Raw genomic sequence first — 17884 nt, 5'->3', positions numbered from 1 at the left:
ACATCCTCAGACTCAAAACTACTTTTATAAAAATAACTCTTATTGTATGGGGGTGGGGGAGGGAGAGGGAGAGGGAGAGAAGGGGAGACAGGGAGAAGGAAGGAAGAGGGAAACAAGGGGAAGGGAAAGAGAGGGGGTAAGGGTGGGGGGAAGGAGGGAGGTAAGAAGAGAGGGACAGAGGAGGAACAGAGATAGACACAGAGAACATGTGTTTGTGAGTGGGTTCTGGACATCAAACTTAGGATACCAGACTTTCATAGCAAGCAGTTATAACCACCCATCTTGCTCTCCCATGAAACTATGTTTAAATGTTACTTTAAATTTTTTGTTTTGTTTTGTTTTTCGAGACAGGGTTTCTCTGTGTAGTCCTGGCTGTCCTGGAACTCACTCTGTAGACCAGACTGGCCTCAAACTCAGAAATCCACTTGTCTCTCTCTGCCTCCCAAGTGCTGGGATTAAAGGCGTGCACCACCACTGCCCAGCTGTTTTGTTTTGTTTAAACATGTCTATAGCAATCTGAAAGCCACCAAAATCGTCTCTCTCTTCTTGTAGTTCAACTTTTATCAGGCACTCTGTGAGAGCTATTTTTTTGAGGTTCCGTGTAAACAAGTATGAGGAAGAACATGTTATTTTCATATAATCTGATTCTGTCAAGCAACTTTCAAAAAGGAAACTCTTCTATTAAGTGTGCTTTCCCCTTTAAACTTACAAAAAACAAACAACAAAAATGTGATGATTGTGCCTGATGCTGCACATGCCTGACTCAGTTTCCCCTTTAATTAGCATCTTATACTGACAAGATACGTGGCTTCCTATTTATTTAAGTCATGCTATTTAAAGACCAGAGTCTTGAGTACTGTATTATTTCCACTTGAAATGAGTATTGCTGCGTATTGAGTTCAGGTTGCCTCCTCGATGGTCAGCTTTTTAGATGAGGAAACAAATGCAGAAAGATCAAAACCATCCATGCTAGCCATGACTGAGGGCACTGAATGGCACAGGACAACTTTTCCTCTCCCAGAATGCTTTGGGGTGCAGAAAATGATAATAGCTTCATTCAGCCATCATGAATGCCCATGGTGGGGAAAGAGCAGTGAGCCATACCAGACTCCACCTCAAGTTCACTCTGTTGATATTGGCAAAAGTTGGGGGTCATAGGATAAAAACAAAAAACAAAAACCTGAGCTTCTGTCTTACTCTGCTGAGGGTCAAATGCAAAGCGTACTGGAAAACAGGGGACAAGTCATCTCGGAAGATTGGTGTGCTAAATTTACTAATGCCCCAGCAAGGATGTCTGTCTGCTAACCCCTGGCACCTATGAGTACATGGCAAGGAGACTTTGCCCACATGGCTAAGGATCATGATCATCTTGCATTATCCAGCACCTTAGCGTCATGAGAATCCATATAGGGGTCAGAGATGGTGGTCATGGCTCCTGGAGTTCATTAGTCTGCTTGGTAGGCTTCAGACCAACGAGAGACCCTTTCTCATCTCTAAAAACAATGTGGTTGGAGACTGTGTAATGGCCCCCACGTGCACGTGAGCACACATGTGCACACACACACACGTGTACCTGCACACACAGGAACATGTATGTACACACATACATAGATGTGTACCTGCACACACGGGAACATGTATGCACACACATACATATATGTGCATCTGCACACACAGACACACATATACACACACATACACGCAAACACACACGGAGGGGATAAAGTGGAAGAGCCGAGTGAGATAAGGAGTTTATGCTGAAGCTTCCAGAAGCCCTGCTGACACTGAATGTAGACCTTACAGACCTGTTTTGGGTCTTTGATTTCTAGAACCCTCTGAGAACAAATTTGTCTTGTGTGATGATTTGGTTTAGTGGTGACTGAACACAGGGAAGTTGTCTGTGCAGACTTTCTTTGTTTGAGACAGGATCTTTCTGTGTAACCCTGGCTTGCCTGGAACTCATTAGGTAGACCAGGCTAGCCTTGAACTCACAGAAATCTTCCCGCTTCTCAAATGCAGGGATTAATGTCTACCACATACTAGGCTCAGGCACAGGATTATACAAGTCTCTCTGCAATAGCTTCATGTTTTTAATAGGAAAAACTTTTCTGCCAACCATTTTCTTATTAAGCCATTTTTCCTTCTTCAAGTCATGTGTATGCATAGGCATGATTCATTGTAGTTGTTGGGAAAAACTGAGGGGTTATCAGCAGTAGAACAGAAAAGCGAAGTGTTGAATGTTCCTATGAACAAACACAACTTGAAGTCTGTTTTCTTTTTGTTATTGTTTGTTTGTTTGTTTTTCTCTGTGTAGCTCTGTCTGGTGTAGAACTTGTTCTATAAACCAGGCTGGCCTGGGAATTAGAGATCTGAGTGCCTAAGTCTCCTGAGTGCTTGGCTTAAAAGGCATGTGCCACCACTGCTCGGCTAAACTCACCCTACTATTGAAAAGCCAGATGCAAAAGCATTATTTTTTTTTTCTTTTTCTTTTTTTTTTTTTTTTTTTTTTTTTTTTTTTTTTTTAAATATATCATTTTACTCTGAATTTGAGTTTGGTTTCCTGATTATAACAGAGGGTCACCAGTAACTAGGTTGTTAGGTAGTTTCTTCAAAACCCTGGAGAGTGTTATCCAGGGAGTACTAATCATTGATGCCAAAAGCATTATTTCTATGTAATCTATTTGCATAAAGCTACGTCCTGGGTACAAGTCATCTATGATGCTATAGGTTGCCTAGGAGAAGGATGTATGGGAGGATGAAGTGGGGTTCTGGCAGTGTCTGACCCTTTCATTTCTCTGCTGGTTATATGGATGAAGTCACTTTGTCAAAATCTAACTGATTTGTATTAATGTTTACAATTTAAACATTAAAAACGAGTTTGCTTGCTACTATAGGAGTGTGTAGACTCGGTGGTTATTCTCATACTTCACCTGAAAGAACATAAGCTTAAAACAATCAATAAACACAAAGTTCCCTTGGGTTCTTCCCTGGTCTATAACCCAAGAGGGACCAAACACACCCCTTCCTGACTTTTTGAAACTAGCTAGACAATTTTGAAAGACATTTGAACCACTTATGTATATTCTACCCATATTCTCTTTTCTCCTGGGACAGGTACTTTTCAAGCGGGTGTTTTAAAAATAATATTTAATTGTGGGTAAGTAATCTTGGCCAGAAAGAGAGTCTTAAGTAAATTTAAGGTAAATAACCATTACTTAATCATGATTCTCGGAAGATAAGCCAGCTATGTTTGCAATCCTGTCTATATGTTCCCTTCCCCTTGAGCAAGCCTCAGATTCAAAGCCAAGGCCAATATCTGACTAATGAAATCTTTCACACTAGATGTTGTAACCAGATAGTTTGCTGATGAAGGCATTTAAAGAATGCTGAGTAATTCCTGTGCTAAACAGCCTCTGGTTTAAATAAGCATCTAAACAAGAAACATCTTTAATAAATAAGTATTTATTTGTGGACAGTAGTTAAATTTCCTGCTGGAACTTCTTGTGCTCCGGCAAATGTTAACTCTTCAATTAAAATTGAAATCCGCCCTTGCTCTTTCTCTACCCACAGAAGTGCTAGTTCTCTGTTTATTGTATTTTTGAGGTCATTGGAGTGTGCTTCCAGTATTTGCTTATCTCCAGAAAGAGGGCTAAGAGCCAATTCAGTACTTAGAATTCTCAAAGTACTTAGAGCAACAAGATTACTTCTGCACGAGGTTCTTGGCAAGTATCATTGTGACCTCTAGTTTTTCCTTTCTTTTTTATTTTCCAGTTTACCTGAGGCTGAAAACAGTCAAAAGGGTGAATGTAAGTTTATTTCACAATTTTAAGGAGTCCCAAGTTACAAAGTTAATTATTGCCAGTACAGGTTGATTTTCTCCTTTTATTGAAGATAGTGTTTCTCTCTCCTATAATATATACTGGTTACAGTTTCTCCTATCTTTCTTCCCAGTTCCTCCCCACCTCCCCTTCCAGGTCCATTTTCTTTCTGTCTCTCATTAGAAAACATGTAGGCTTCTAAAGAATAATAATAAAATAAAATAGTGTCATAGTTAGGGTTTAACTGCAGTGAACAAAACATCTTGACCAAGGCAAGTCTTATAAGGACACATTTAATTGGGGCTGGCTTACAGGTTCAGAGGTTCAGTCCATTATAATCAAGGCAGGAACATGGCAGCATCCAGGCAGGCATGGTGCAGGAGGAGCTGAGAGTTCTACATCTTCATCTGAAGGCTGCTAGCAGAATACTGGCTTCCAGGCAGCTAGGATGAGGGTCTTAAAGCCGGTACCCACAGTGACACACCTACTCCAACAAGGCCATACCTACTCCCACAGGGCCACACCTTCTAATAGTGCTACTCTGTGGGCTGGACATATACAAACCATCACAGATAGTATAAGATAAAATGAAGACAAACACATCAGTATGGGACAAAACAATCGGAAAGAAAAGAACCCAAGAGAAGACACGAGAAACAGACGTAGACACGGAAACCCACGTGTTTGCATACTTAGGAATCCTGTAAAAATATTAAACTGGAAGCCATAATACACACACACACACACACACACACACACACACACACACACACACACACACACAGAGAGAGAGAGAGAGAGAGAGAGAGAGAGAGAGAGAGAGGAACTGTAGTAGGAGAAAAAGATAAAAGGAAAAATATCTGTAAAATAAAAACAAAAATAAAAGTAAGAAAAAATTAAAAAGGCCCTGCCACAATATTATGGAGGAAATGGCAAGAATGCACCGAGTTTGTTTTCTGTTGACCATCTACTGCTGAGCACACAGTCTCATTGGTTCTCCAGTGAGACTCCCTTGGAGAAAACTAAATTTTCATTTGAAAGTGGTTATCAATTGGAGATGGCTTCTGGGTTAAAGCCAGGGGCATGTGTCTGCTTCTCCTTTCAGCTCTAGGACCCCATCTGGTGTAGACCCATGCAGGCCCTGTGCATGCTGCCTCTGGCTCTGTGAGTTCATCTGTGCATCAGTCCTGTTGATTTGGAAAACCTTGTTTTCTTGGTGTCCTCCATCCCCTCTGACTCTTACAACTCTTTCAACCTCCTCTTTCAAAGGTTCCCTGAGACCCAAGGGGAGGGATTTGATGGAGACACTCCATTCAGGGCTGAGTGTTCCAAGGTCTCTTACCCTCTGCATAATGTCTAGCTGTGGGTCTCTGTATTTGTTGCCATCTGCTTCAGGAGGAAGTTTTTCTTGATGGCTGAGCTATGAGTGTAGTAGAATGTCATTAGGAGTCACTTTATTGTTTTTTCTTTTTAGAACAGTAGTATTTGGTTTTACCCCAGGACCCTAGGCTTTCAACTCTCAAGTTCTTAGCCACTCAAGCAGTGTTGGGTATGTGTTCTATCTCCCAGAGTGGACCTTGAGTCAAATCAGATATTGGTTGGTGACTCCCACAAACCCGTGTCACCATTGTACTAACATGCCTGGCAGGTCACAAAGTAGATCAAAGGGTTCATGGTTGGCTTAGTGTTGACATTTCTCCTTTGGTACCATTTAGAGTAGCTTCCTGTATCACCGATGCAGCATATAGTAAAGGCTCTATGTAGGCACCAGCTGAACTTCTTCATGTACGATGGGTTGTACTGTAGATGTTGTCTTCAACCATGGAGCCTTGCCAATCAGTTTGTGGAGAGAAAGCTATAGTCTTGGCAACATCCTGGGTCCCCATAGGACCCCTTTGGCTAACAACTCAATTAGATGTTACCCAATCCCATTACTGGAAGCTTCATTTGCTGAGATGTCCAGTTGGGACTCTGTCTCTCCCATCATTTGATGATTTCGTTTAGAACATTTTTAATGTATTATTTACCTTTATGAAGTTTCTGTTATATTAGGTTTGTATACTATCCCTCAGCAGCCCTTAATTTTAGCTGTCTCTCCCTATATGCCCTTCCTCATCCACCTCTTCCCTCCCCGTGCTCACTTGATCCTCCCATTCTAGTTTACTCTCTATACATCTAGAACTATCCTATTTCCCTTTTCTAGAGAGAGCTATTGGCCCTCATCCCAGTCCTTTACTCTATACCTAACCTCTGTGGTTCTATGGATTGTGGCTTGGTTATCATTTACTTAACAGTCAATATTTACATGTAAGTGAATATATACCTTATTTGTCTTTTTGCGTGAGTCTTGGTTACCTCACATAAGATGAGTTTTTCTGGTTCCATTCACTTACCTTCTGGTTTCATGGCTTCATTTTTTTTTTTTTTGAACAGCTGTGTAAATTATATTGTGTAAACATACCATGTTTCCTTTATCCATTCATTTGTTGTGGGACATCTGTGTTTCTGGCTATCATAAACACAGCAATAAACATGGCTGAGCAAATGTCTCTGTGTAGTATCAAGCATCCTTAAGGTATATGGCCAAGAATGGTATAGCTGAATCTTGAGGTAGATCCATTCACATCTTCCTGTGGAAACTCCACACTGAATTCCAAACTGGTTGTATAAGCAACGGCTGAGTGTTTTCCTTATTACACATCTTCACCAGCATGAGCTGTCATTTTTTTTCTGATCTTAGATATTCTGATTGGTGTAAGATGAATCTCAAAGTGGTTTGGATTTGCATTTCCCTGTTGACTAAGGATGTTGAACATTTCTTAGTGTTTCTCAGCATTTATAGTTTCCTCTTTTGAGAATTCTCTATTTAGAACTGTACCCCATTTTTTAGTTCAGTTATTTGTTTTCTTGAGATCTAGTTTTAAAGTTCTTTACATATTAGCCCTCTATCAGATGTGTAGATTCCATTTCATAGAGTGCCACTTTGTTCAAATGATGATGTTCTTTGCCATACAGAATATTTTCAGGGTTTTTTTGAGGTCCTATTTATTAATTGTTGATCTTAGTGTCAATGATGTTTTGTTTATAAAGTCTTTTCCTGTGCCAATTACTTCTTGGCTATCCCCCACTCTCTCTCCTGCCAGGTCCAGTGTATCTGTTTTTATGTTGAGGTCTTTCATCCATTTGGAATTCAGTTTTGTGCAGGATGTTAGGTATGGATCTATGTGCATTCTTCTACATGCAGCCATCCAGTTGACCAGCACCATTTGTTGAAGATACTGCCTTTTCCTCCAGTGTGTACTCTGGCTTCTTCATCAAAAATTAGGTGTCTATAGTTGCCTGGAATTATGTTGTACCTTCAACTCAATGCCATTGATCAACAAGTCTGCTTTTGTTCAGATACTGTGTTGTTTTTATTATTATATAGCTCTGTAGTAAAATGTGCAGTCTTTGTAGCCAACAGAAAGACACTTGGATTGAGCACCCCACTCTATTACTCTGGCAGCAAGGATTAATGCAGCCTGTGGGCAACAGTGAGGACAGTTCAGCAAGACAGCTTTACACAAAGGTCTATTGTAGGATTCTGGCTTCTGTGAAGTGCTTTAGGGGAGGATTTTTGTGTAGGATTGGCTGTTGTCAAAAATTGAGGTTAGTCTTGTGAAAGGAGATCTCAGTAAACCTGCTCCAGAAGAAACAGAGTCAATGACAAAGGAGCAGCAGTTACTCACAGTATCCAGAATAGAAAGGACATCTGGTCTGTGCCCAGATATGATTATGGAATTGTCTTGTTTCTTTCTCAACCCATTTCTGTCATGGGTCAACCTCATTTGAAGGTAATGAAATTATGTTTGACAGATGAACTCCAAGACCAACCTGACAGCATCAGATGTAGCTTTGTTACTTCTCAATATATTTCAGAAGAAAATGATCACCAGCCTAGTTTAACATTTTTCATTGCTCTTTCTCTATCTATCTATCTATCTATCTATCTATCTATCTATCTATCTATCTATCTAATTTATCTAATTTATCTAGTGTGTATGTGTGAGGATGGGTATGCACCTGCCAAGGTGCATGGGTAAAGGTCAAAGGACAACATTTAGGAATCATTTTCTGCAACCACATTGGACTCCTCAGGAAATGAACTCAGGTGGTCCAGCCTGGAGACAAACGCTTTAACTCATAGAGACATCTTATTGGCTCTAGCCTAACTTTTTTTCCTTCTCAGAGTTGTATAAAATGAAAATGTATTTGAGAAATTAACCTGTAAAAAATAGGAAGACAAATGTTGAGATTTGTCTTCAGGTCACTTATGGAGAATGGAGCATTATGGACAGGCTGGAGTAAGAGAGACTGACAGGAGGAGTCAGTGATTGTTACTGAATACACACTGTGCGTTATCCATGGGACTAGACTGCAGAGCCACATGGGGAATGAGGCAGTGTTCCCTCACAGAGCACATGACATCACATCCAGGCATGGTGACTGGCCACTGGAGAAAGGATGTCTAAGGAAGATTTCAGGCACACAGGATGCTAGATTGGGAAACTGAGGGCATTTTCAACTAGAGGAAATATAATGATGGGATACCATAAGATATTAGGAGGCAATTTGCTACGTCTCAACTAGAACTGCCAAGGATCTGAATTATGAAAGACAGTCACCAGTGAGAATAGATTTGATGTGTTAGTTGGTGGAAATTGACAACCCAGGGGAGCCCCAAAGTTCTACCTGGATTAATTCCACTATTAAGATTAGGGGAAACTAATTTTCTTTGGATATGTAGTGTACTTTGGGGAAAGTACAACCATTTTCAGAGAGGTCAAGGATAGGTTATCTGGAAAAGCCTACTGAAGTTAAGAAGGCAAGCAGAAATAATGGAAAGGAGTTCAGAATTTGGGGCAGTTGTGTGGGAGACAGTGGATTACAGATGATAAAGCCACAGGTTGGAGGGAGTCATCTAGAAGAGAGCAAAATCTTCAAACATAAGAACATAAAGTAAGGTCAGAGGAACCTATGGGGCCAATGTGGTCACCACTAGCAGGAAACATTAATGCCTGTTGTTTCATTGTCTTTATGCCATTTCTTTAGAACTTTTGATATGGTTCTGGAATTGTTTATTTTGCCTGGGTGTGTTTGTCTTTCTGTTCCTTCCCTCTGATCATCACTTAATCTTTTCTAGTCATAAAAAGTTTTTAGTTTTCCTTAAATTTTTCTAAAAGAATTGTTATTTTATGTATGTGGGTATTTTGCCTGCATGTATATCTGTGAACTATGCACATGTCTAGTTCTCAAAAGGGACAGGAAAGGACATCAAATCCCCTGAGAGTAGAATTACAGACAGTTGTGAGCTTACATGTGGGTGATGGGAATCAGACCCAGGTTCTCTGCAGCAAGTGCATGTTAACAGCAGAGCTATCTCTTCAACATTGCCTTTGATTTTAATAGTTTTATTGTGTATAATAGTCTGGGTTCACAATTGTGATTTTCTACAATTGCAGAATACATCTTTCTAGGTCTTTCTGCTTGTAAAAGTTTCTGTCAAATAATCAGGTATCCTGATGGGCCTGCCTTTCTCTTCTGCAGCTTTTAATGACTTTTGTTTCCCTATACTTTTAATATTTTAATATATTATGTTGTTGGGAGTTTCATTTCTGGTCCTATTTATTGGTATATTTTTTGTTCTTGGATAACTGATATTCTTGCTGAGGCCATTTCAGGTTTAACTAGAATTTGATCTCCTTCATGGAGAATCCCATGGAAAATTACCAAACTCCATTCTGGGAACCTAGCTTATCTTAGCTTCTGGTAACTGCTTGTGTGGAATGTCCTCCAGCTAACTGCTTATCTTTGCTTCTGTTAAACTGCTTGCTTCTGTAAAACCTCATTGTAGCTATGGCCATAATGTAGTTTCTGCCTTTAAAAACCCATGCTTTGGACACTTGGGTCTATGCTTAGATTCTAAATTTAGTCTCAGGTGGCTGGAATAAAGAGTTCCAATATATAGTTATGTCATTGTTTCCTGCAGCAGCTTCTGTCACCTTCTTTTCTTGCTCTTCCAGGTCCCAAGGCCTTTGCCAGTCCCCCCCCCCCCCCCCCCCCGGGAAGCATGGCGATGAAGACCATGTGCATGCTGAAGTGCAACTGTCCAGTGCAGGGCACCATCCACTTCAAGCAGAAGGCAAGCAGTGAACCCGTTGTGGTGTCAGGACAAATTACAGGATCAACAGAAGGTGAGCATGGGTTCCATGTCCATCAGTATGGGGATAATACACAAGGCTGTACCAGTGCAGGACCTCATATTAATCCTTACTCTAAGAAACATGGCGGTCGAGCAGATGAAGAGAGGCATGTTGGAGACCTGGGCAATGTGTCTGCTGGAAAGGATGGTGTGGCCAATATGTCCACTGAATATCATGTGATCAAACTCTCAGGAGAGCATTCCATTATTGGGCATACAATGGTGGTTTACCAGAAACAAGATGACGTGGGCAAATGTGGAAATGAAGAAAGTACAAAGACTGGAAATGCTGGAAGACACTTGGCTTGTGTGTGATTGGGATTGCCCAGTAAACATTCCCTATGTGGCCTGAGTCTAAAACTCATTTGCTATCCTGCTAAACTGTAGGAAAAAAAAAAACCCAAACCATTAAACTGTAATCTTAACAGTTGTAAAACAAAACAAAACAAAACAAAACAAAACAAAACAAAACAGAAAACAGAATTGCATTATAAACTCAGACTATAAACTATGCCTGAATGGTCACCACTAGTGGGCTCCCTGTAACATAACATCACATCACAACACAACAGAACACAACACAACATAACATAACATCTCTTTTTGCTTGGTTTGAGAAATATTTTTCTATGCTTTTGCTTCTATGTTTTCTAAGCCCATAATTCAAAGATTAAGTCTTTTCATGGTGTCCAGAGTTCTTCTATGCTCTGCACGCATGTATACACATACACCTACACACACACACACACACACACACACACACACACACACACACACACTCATCACTGACCTTTACTGAGTGACCTGATTCCTTTATTTTGTCTTCCAGTCTCAGGTTTGTTTTCTTTGTGGTTTGTTCTTTTAGAAAGGTTTTCCAGTGAGAATTTTACTTGGCTTTGTGAGTTTTTCATCTCCAGCATCCATTTCGGTTCAGGTTTTTTTTTTTAGTGGCTCTCTTTATTGAATTCTGTTCTCGTATTTTGGATTGACTCTTTTATTTTGCTCTTATCTGTTTTTGCATATATTCATGTTTTCTTTAAGTTGTTTGAGCATACTTATAATTGTCCCTTTACATCCTTTGTCTGGAAGTTCTTTTAGGGCATTTTTAATAGGTGCTATTATTATGGGATGATGAATTGTGAAGGAGACACGTTGTGTTGGATTCTTACATTGTTTACATTGTATCCTGGTAGTTGATATCAGAAGTTTGTGTGTTAACTTTCTTTTTCTTCTTTTCTTCCTTTCTTCCTCTCTCTCTCTCTCTCTCTCTCTCTCTCTCTCTCTCTCTTCCCTCCCCCCATGCTAAACAAATGCTCTACCACTAAGTTGTATCTCCAGCCATAAGAATATTTTCATAAATATTTAATGTGCTCTGAGTCTATGCCCTCCCTACTGTTTCTCTCCGCCCAACACCCATTAGTTTCCCCTAGATTATTTTCCTTCTACATTCCTGTGCCTGCATGATTATATTTTTTTTCTAGGAGCCATAAACAAGAGAATGCATGATATATACCTTTCTGAATTTAAGGTAGTATTATTTTTAATAAAAAAAAAAGACTTTACAACTTTCTGCTTTGCTTACTAAGACTAATCTCAGATAAATTTCATCCGGGAAGTCGGTAATTTTGTTCATACTTCTCAGTTCATATTACTTGCTGATGGTTGCAGAAGCTGGGAGCAGCTGAGGAGAGGTTTTTAAAGATAAAGTGTGGTGTGCACATATTTCTCTCCTTTAGTCATAACATTTCAATAGGCTAAGTAAGCCACTCCGAGGAGACTGCTGGGAGGAGTGGTTCTAATGGTACAGGCTCAAGTCCTGCCTCAACGTCCCCGTTTGCTGCTTTCCCTTTTCTGTTGTCTGCTTAGGTAGCACAGTGTCAAGAGTTAGACAGCTTCTCATCTTTATAATTAGTGTTGGGGACCGACTGAGAAAGAATAAGAAAGGCTGGTTGTGTGAGGGAGCCATATTCCTAGCTTCCTATTGTTTGAAGAGTGATCTAATACTTTAAAGTCTGTAGACATCTGTAGACATTTTTTTTTCCCATGAAGTGAGAAATGTTAATGTGCATATAACAAAATTTGAAGATTGAGCCAACACACTTTTAAATGCACTTGCAAACTCTGGTTGCACTAGTTGTGCTTAGCTACTGATTCAGAGAGCACTGCTGCAGCCAGACTAGAGGACTGGTTAGGCGGGTGCCTTTTAAGCTGGTCGGGGCCCACACTCCACCAGCAGGAAAATATTTTAATATCAGTAATAACTACTGATGAGTCATAGCATCAGCTTCGCCCTTGCTCTCCCAGCCAATTAAGCACAGTTGGAAGGAGCAGGGTGTCTGTCCCTCACTTCTGGAGAATGACTGAGATGCCCCGGTGTCTGTGGGTATTAGCTAGAGATCTCCTTTGACGGACTTGGAAAGACAACATTACCTTTTGTAAGAGAGGTCCTGGCTACCTCTTGAGTCAATAAGGAGTGTTGGAGAGTCCTTCAGAGTATACCCATAGACAAACAGGTGACCCTCCTAGATTCACATTGGTTCTGTTCTGTGAATGCCCACCTGCCAGTAGGAACGTTGCAGGTAGGTGCAGTTAGCATGCAGATACACCTCCCTCCCCTTCTCTTGCTTTCCTTTCATTGAAGTGTTGCCCAAAGTAATAAAGTCACAAGGAAAATCATGCCCCCTGATTAATTTCTTGAATCATTAAGTTAGGCCGCAGTGCAAAGCTATTGGAAATTCAGGCTGGGGAGCTGACTCTGTGGTTAGGAGTTCTGCTGCTGTGGTAGAGGACCCAGGTTCAATTCCCACAGTGACATAGTGGCTCACAACCAACTGTCATTTTAGTTCTCGGTGATCTAGTGTCCCCTTTTGACTTTTATGGGCACTAGTCACACATATCAGAGGACATACATTCAAAATATTCATGCACATAAAACGAGTAAATCTTAAAAAAAAATCCTTTAAAAAGCTAACAAAAATTCTAAACCATATTTACTTCCAAATTTAGCACAGCAAATGCCTGTACTAGAAAATCACATGTCATCATGCTTTTAAAAATTGAGTAGCAGTTCCTCAAATATAAGTATTAACCTAGGGTTTTGGCACCAGATGTGTGAACTAGGGACATGACAGCTCCAAGGTGTGATTGAGGGGAAGGTTTACTGTAAGTGTGAAGGGGAGTACAGCCAGAGGCGTCTGGAAAAGATCAGAGCAGGAAAAGAATGTAGTAGATAAAACAAGGCTGGTAGACTGGACCAGTGCAGGAAGGAGGAGAGAAACAAGCAAGAGAAGAAGATGGAAAGAGTGGACAAAGGAGTCCACGAGAGAGAGGACCAAGAGAGGACCAAAGACAGAGAGAGTGATGCTAGTGCAGGACCTACAGAACAGGATTATACTGGAATGAGAAGCTGGGGCAAGGGAAGCCTGGGAGCTGCAGAAGTTTAGGGCAGGATGGAGGCAAAGGAGAGGAGCCAGGGTACCAAGTGAGCCTGGAGGCCACATGTGCTTCAGTATGCTAATCACAAATCACCATTTGTCCCTTCTAAGGGTGATGAAGAATGACTCCTTCCGTAGAGGGAAATAGGCACCAGAATTTGGAGGAGTACCTGGACCTGTCAATACATTATATCTTGAAAGCGGATTATTGAATTAACATCACTTTTGGGAGCGGGGAGTGCTTAGTACTTTTTGTAAGGAAAAAAATTTGTAATTTTTCAGTTACATTTCACGTTTGTGTTTTCCAGGTCTATGTTCTTGGATGAAAAAATTTTGTTTTGATTTATAAAATTATATTGATTGGCTGAATTTATGTACCTGATTTTTTTAAACATATAATTGCAAATCTTTTATTAATGTGAGGTTTTTAGATCCTTATTTTGTTGAGAGGAAAAAGAAATCTATACTTTATTTTGGTATTAAAAATTGAGATCAATAGTCCATAAGATAAACAAAAACATAACAACCCCCCAGGAGCATTGTAGCCTCTCTCTGCCTTTCCATGCTTTACTTTAAAGGTCCGATTTCAACCACAAGGTCAAATACTCATATTCTAGGGCACAGGTGGAGATTCACTGCACCATTCCAGAAATTCTTTCTCTGAGTATGAGTGTGTGCATGTGTATGTGCATGCATGTGCTTATGTGTGATGTACACATGTGTGTGCAGCTCACCAGGACTCCATTCTGGAACTTTGTAGCAATTTTCTTTCTTTAGTTATAATCCCCATACTATGCTCTTATCCTGGAGGGGAGTCGTATCATCAACTTTTTAAAAACAGTTCAATCCGGAGGCTATATCTCAGTATATCTCATAGAGGCCATAGCTCACTATGTAGCTTTGGCTGTCCCAGGACTCACTATGTAGTCCAGGCTGGCCCCAAACTCACAGAGATCAGTCTGCCTCTGCCTCCCAAATGCTGGGATTAAAGGTGTGTGCCACTCTGCCTGGTGAATTAACTATTCTAATAATGATTAACATTAACTAGTATAGTAATAAAACATGATACCCTAGCTACAGGTGGAAATATTTCATAATTCTAGCTTGGATCAGATGTGGAACAGTTTCTTTTGTCAGTATGGAACATAAGAATACATAGATTTGTCTCTCTGTTCCTTCTTGTTCCAGAGACAGCTGCATCTTCTTGTGCAGTGCCAGCCTCATCTGGTAGACATGATGGTGAAGGACCCTGGCCAAGGTTATTCATGACAACTTTGGCATCTTGGAAGGGCTCATGACCATGGTCCATGCCATTACTGATACTTAGAAGACTATGGATGGCCCCTCTGGAAAGCTGTGACATGATGGCCATGGGGCTGCACAGAATATCATCCCTGCATTCACTGGTGCTGCCAAGGCTGTGGGCAAGGTCATTCCAGAGTTTAATGGGAAGCTCACTGGTGGAGCCCTCCATGTTCCTACCCTTAGTGTATCCATTGTGGATCTGACATGCTGCCTGGAGAAACCTTGCAAGTATGAGGACATCAAGAAGGTGGTGAAGCAGGCATCTGAGAGCCCACTAAAGGGCAACCTGGGCTACACTAAGGACCGGGTTGTCTCCTGTGACTTCAACAGTAAGTTCTTCTGAGGCAGAAGATCAGGAAGAGAGAGAGGAGAAGGGGGAGAGAGGGGAAGACACCATGCTCATGAAAACATGGCCATGAGGTCTGGTCAGTTGGAGTAAGAGTGTCTCAGAGGAACATGGCAAGTCATATCTCAGGGTAATTGTCAGGGCAGTAGACATAATAATATAGGGGGTAGATATCTGCCCACTTCTAGTGCATAAGGTGTATTGTAAATATAAAAGTTGTATGTCTTTTATCTGGGAACTGAATGATCAAGGTGGGGTAGAAACCACTGACTGAGATTAAATAATTACTATAACAATGCCTGCCTTAATTAGGGTTTTACTGCTGTGAACAGACACCATGACTAATGCAAGTCTTATAAAGGACAACATTTAATCGGGGCTGGCTGCAGGTTCAGAGGTTCAGTCCATTATCATCAAGGCAGAAGCATCAGTGTCCAAGGCAGGCATTGTACAGGAGGAGCTGAGTTCTACATCTTCATCTGATGCCTGCTAGCAGAATACTGACTTCCTGGCAGCTAGGATGAAGGTCTTAAAGCCCACACCCACAGTGACACATCTACTTTAACAAGGCTACACCTACTCCACAGGGCTACACCTTCTAATCATGCCACTCTCTGAGCCGAGCATATACAAACCATCACAATGCCCAAATTCCATATTATGAATAAGTTCTAATAATCACCTTAAAATCATTTATATACATATGGAAAATGACATGGTAATTGTGAATAATGATTCAAATGTGAAATGTGAGAAATCTGCCCTTTCTTACCATCCTGTAGATTGCTGAAAAGCTTTGTGTGGAGAAAAACACTGAATCCTTTGCTCATTGCACATTATTCTGAATGTGAATCAAGTAAAGACTTGGATAGCAATCTGCTTGTTTAACTTTGCTGTATGTCAGTATGTTGATATGTTTAAGAGATAAGGAAATGGTGGTGGTAAGAAACATGAACCCTAACCTCTTTGATTATACACTATATTAAAGCACTCGTTCAATTCTCTCTCTCTCTCTCTCTCTCTCTCTCTCTCTCTCTCTCTCTCTCTCTCTCTCTCTCTCTCTGTGTTTGTGCCTGCAGAAGCCAGAGGTTGATATCAGGTATCTTCTTTAAACTCTCCCCATCTTGATTTTTAGGACAGGGTCTCTGTTTGAACCTAGAACTTGCTGATGTAGTTAGACTGGCTGTGCAGTACACTCCAGGAATCCTCTTGTTTCTGCCAGCACAGAGCTGGGATTATAGGTGGGTGCTGCCATACTGCTCACCCAGCCCAGCTCTTTAGATGAGTGCTACGAATACTGTAATGACTGATCCATCTCCCTAGTCCCATCATTCATTCACTCTTGGTTCAGCTTACCTTTGAAAGCCTTTTGTACACCAGGCAATGTTTTAAGAGTTGGATACACAGCTAAAGATGCCATAGAAATAAACTCCTGCACTTCTCAAAATCTCTTTGTTGTGATTGTAGACACATGTGAGCAATTATAGTGTGGTCAGGCAAGTTACAAACACAAAGGATGGAGACTTGGAAGAGGGGGCCTAAACTCAGATTCAGAGGGAGTATGAGATCCAGACCTTAATAAGAATGAAGGGCTGGGGGCTGGGGAGTTGGCTCCCCAGTGGGACTTAAACCTCCTCAGTGGTTTAAGAACACTTGTTGCTCTTGCAGAGGACCAAAGTTCTAAAAACATTCCTAGCACCCACAGAAAAGCTTACAACTATCGCTATCTCCAATCCCAAGAAGTCTTCTGGGAGATCTGATGTAGTTTTCTGGCCTCGTCAGACACCAGGCATGGCGGTGGTACATGTATACACATGTAGGCAAAACCATCATACACATAAAATGAAGTGTCTTTAAAGATAACAATGAAACTTTAAAGTTAGAGAAATAATTTAGATTTTAATATTTAATTAAAAAATAAATAGGGGAAGCCAGGCATGGTGACGCACATCTTTAATCCTAGCTCTGTCTAGGAGGCAGAGGCAGGTGGATCTTTGTGAGTTTGTGATTTTTTATTATTATGTATGTTCAAGTAGAGATTAGAGCACTACCTTTGGATTAAACCCAGGTACTAAGTCTGTGCAGGAAATACAATCACCAGCTGTGCCATCTTTGGTCAGAATTAAGAAAAATATGTCCCATGAAGGGGGATCAGACTCAATGTTAGATGTTAGTAGGCGATAAGAATGTATAAAGGGAGGTTTTCTTTCTTTCCTTTTTTTTTTTTTTTTTTCTTGACTTCTTCCCACTAAAAAACGAGAACAACATAAACAAGTGAAAACCAACAGGGAAAGACAGAAACACTCTCACTAAAGAACTATTATTTTGATTCAGATTGTGATTTTAAAAAGACCCAAGAAAACAATTACATCTTTGTTTCACTGCTGGGAAATATATGGTCCCAGGGAAACACAGTCCTTGGGAAAGACATGGTCCCTGGGAAACTCTTGAGAGGAAGCTCCTCTAGTCTTGTGGTTTCCTGCTACTGATCAAATGTATTATCTTTCAAGCCCCTGCTCTCATGCTACACTACAATCACCAATCACCAAGAAGCTTGTGTCACAGACTATAGCTTCCTAAGAACCCAGTGCCATATTTAGTGAATCTGAAGCCGTTCCACACAAGCTTATTGAAGAATGCTGGCAGAGGTTTAATACCCAGATCCCAATGTTGTGGAATTGGTGATATGTATCTTGGCAGACACAAATGAAACTTCACATTCAATCTCTCTTCCCTTTCT

At 40.7% G+C, this 17884-nt stretch overlaps 1 pseudogene; it reads left to right on the top strand.

Moving 5' to 3' along the window:
• Nucleotides 1–9927: 9927 nt before the first annotated feature.
• On the top strand, nt 9928–10374 carry LOC117707718 (superoxide dismutase [Cu-Zn] pseudogene; annotated as a pseudogene).
• The last annotated feature ends 7510 nt before the right edge of the window (nt 10375–17884 follow it).

This window comes from Arvicanthis niloticus, chromosome 4 (assembly GCF_011762505.2).
Source record: "Arvicanthis niloticus isolate mArvNil1 chromosome 4, mArvNil1.pat.X, whole genome shotgun sequence".
NCBI lineage: Eukaryota > Metazoa > Chordata > Mammalia > Rodentia > Muridae > Arvicanthis > Arvicanthis niloticus.
Note: the sequence above shows the minus strand (reverse complement) of the source record. Positions and strands in the feature narration are given on the sequence as shown.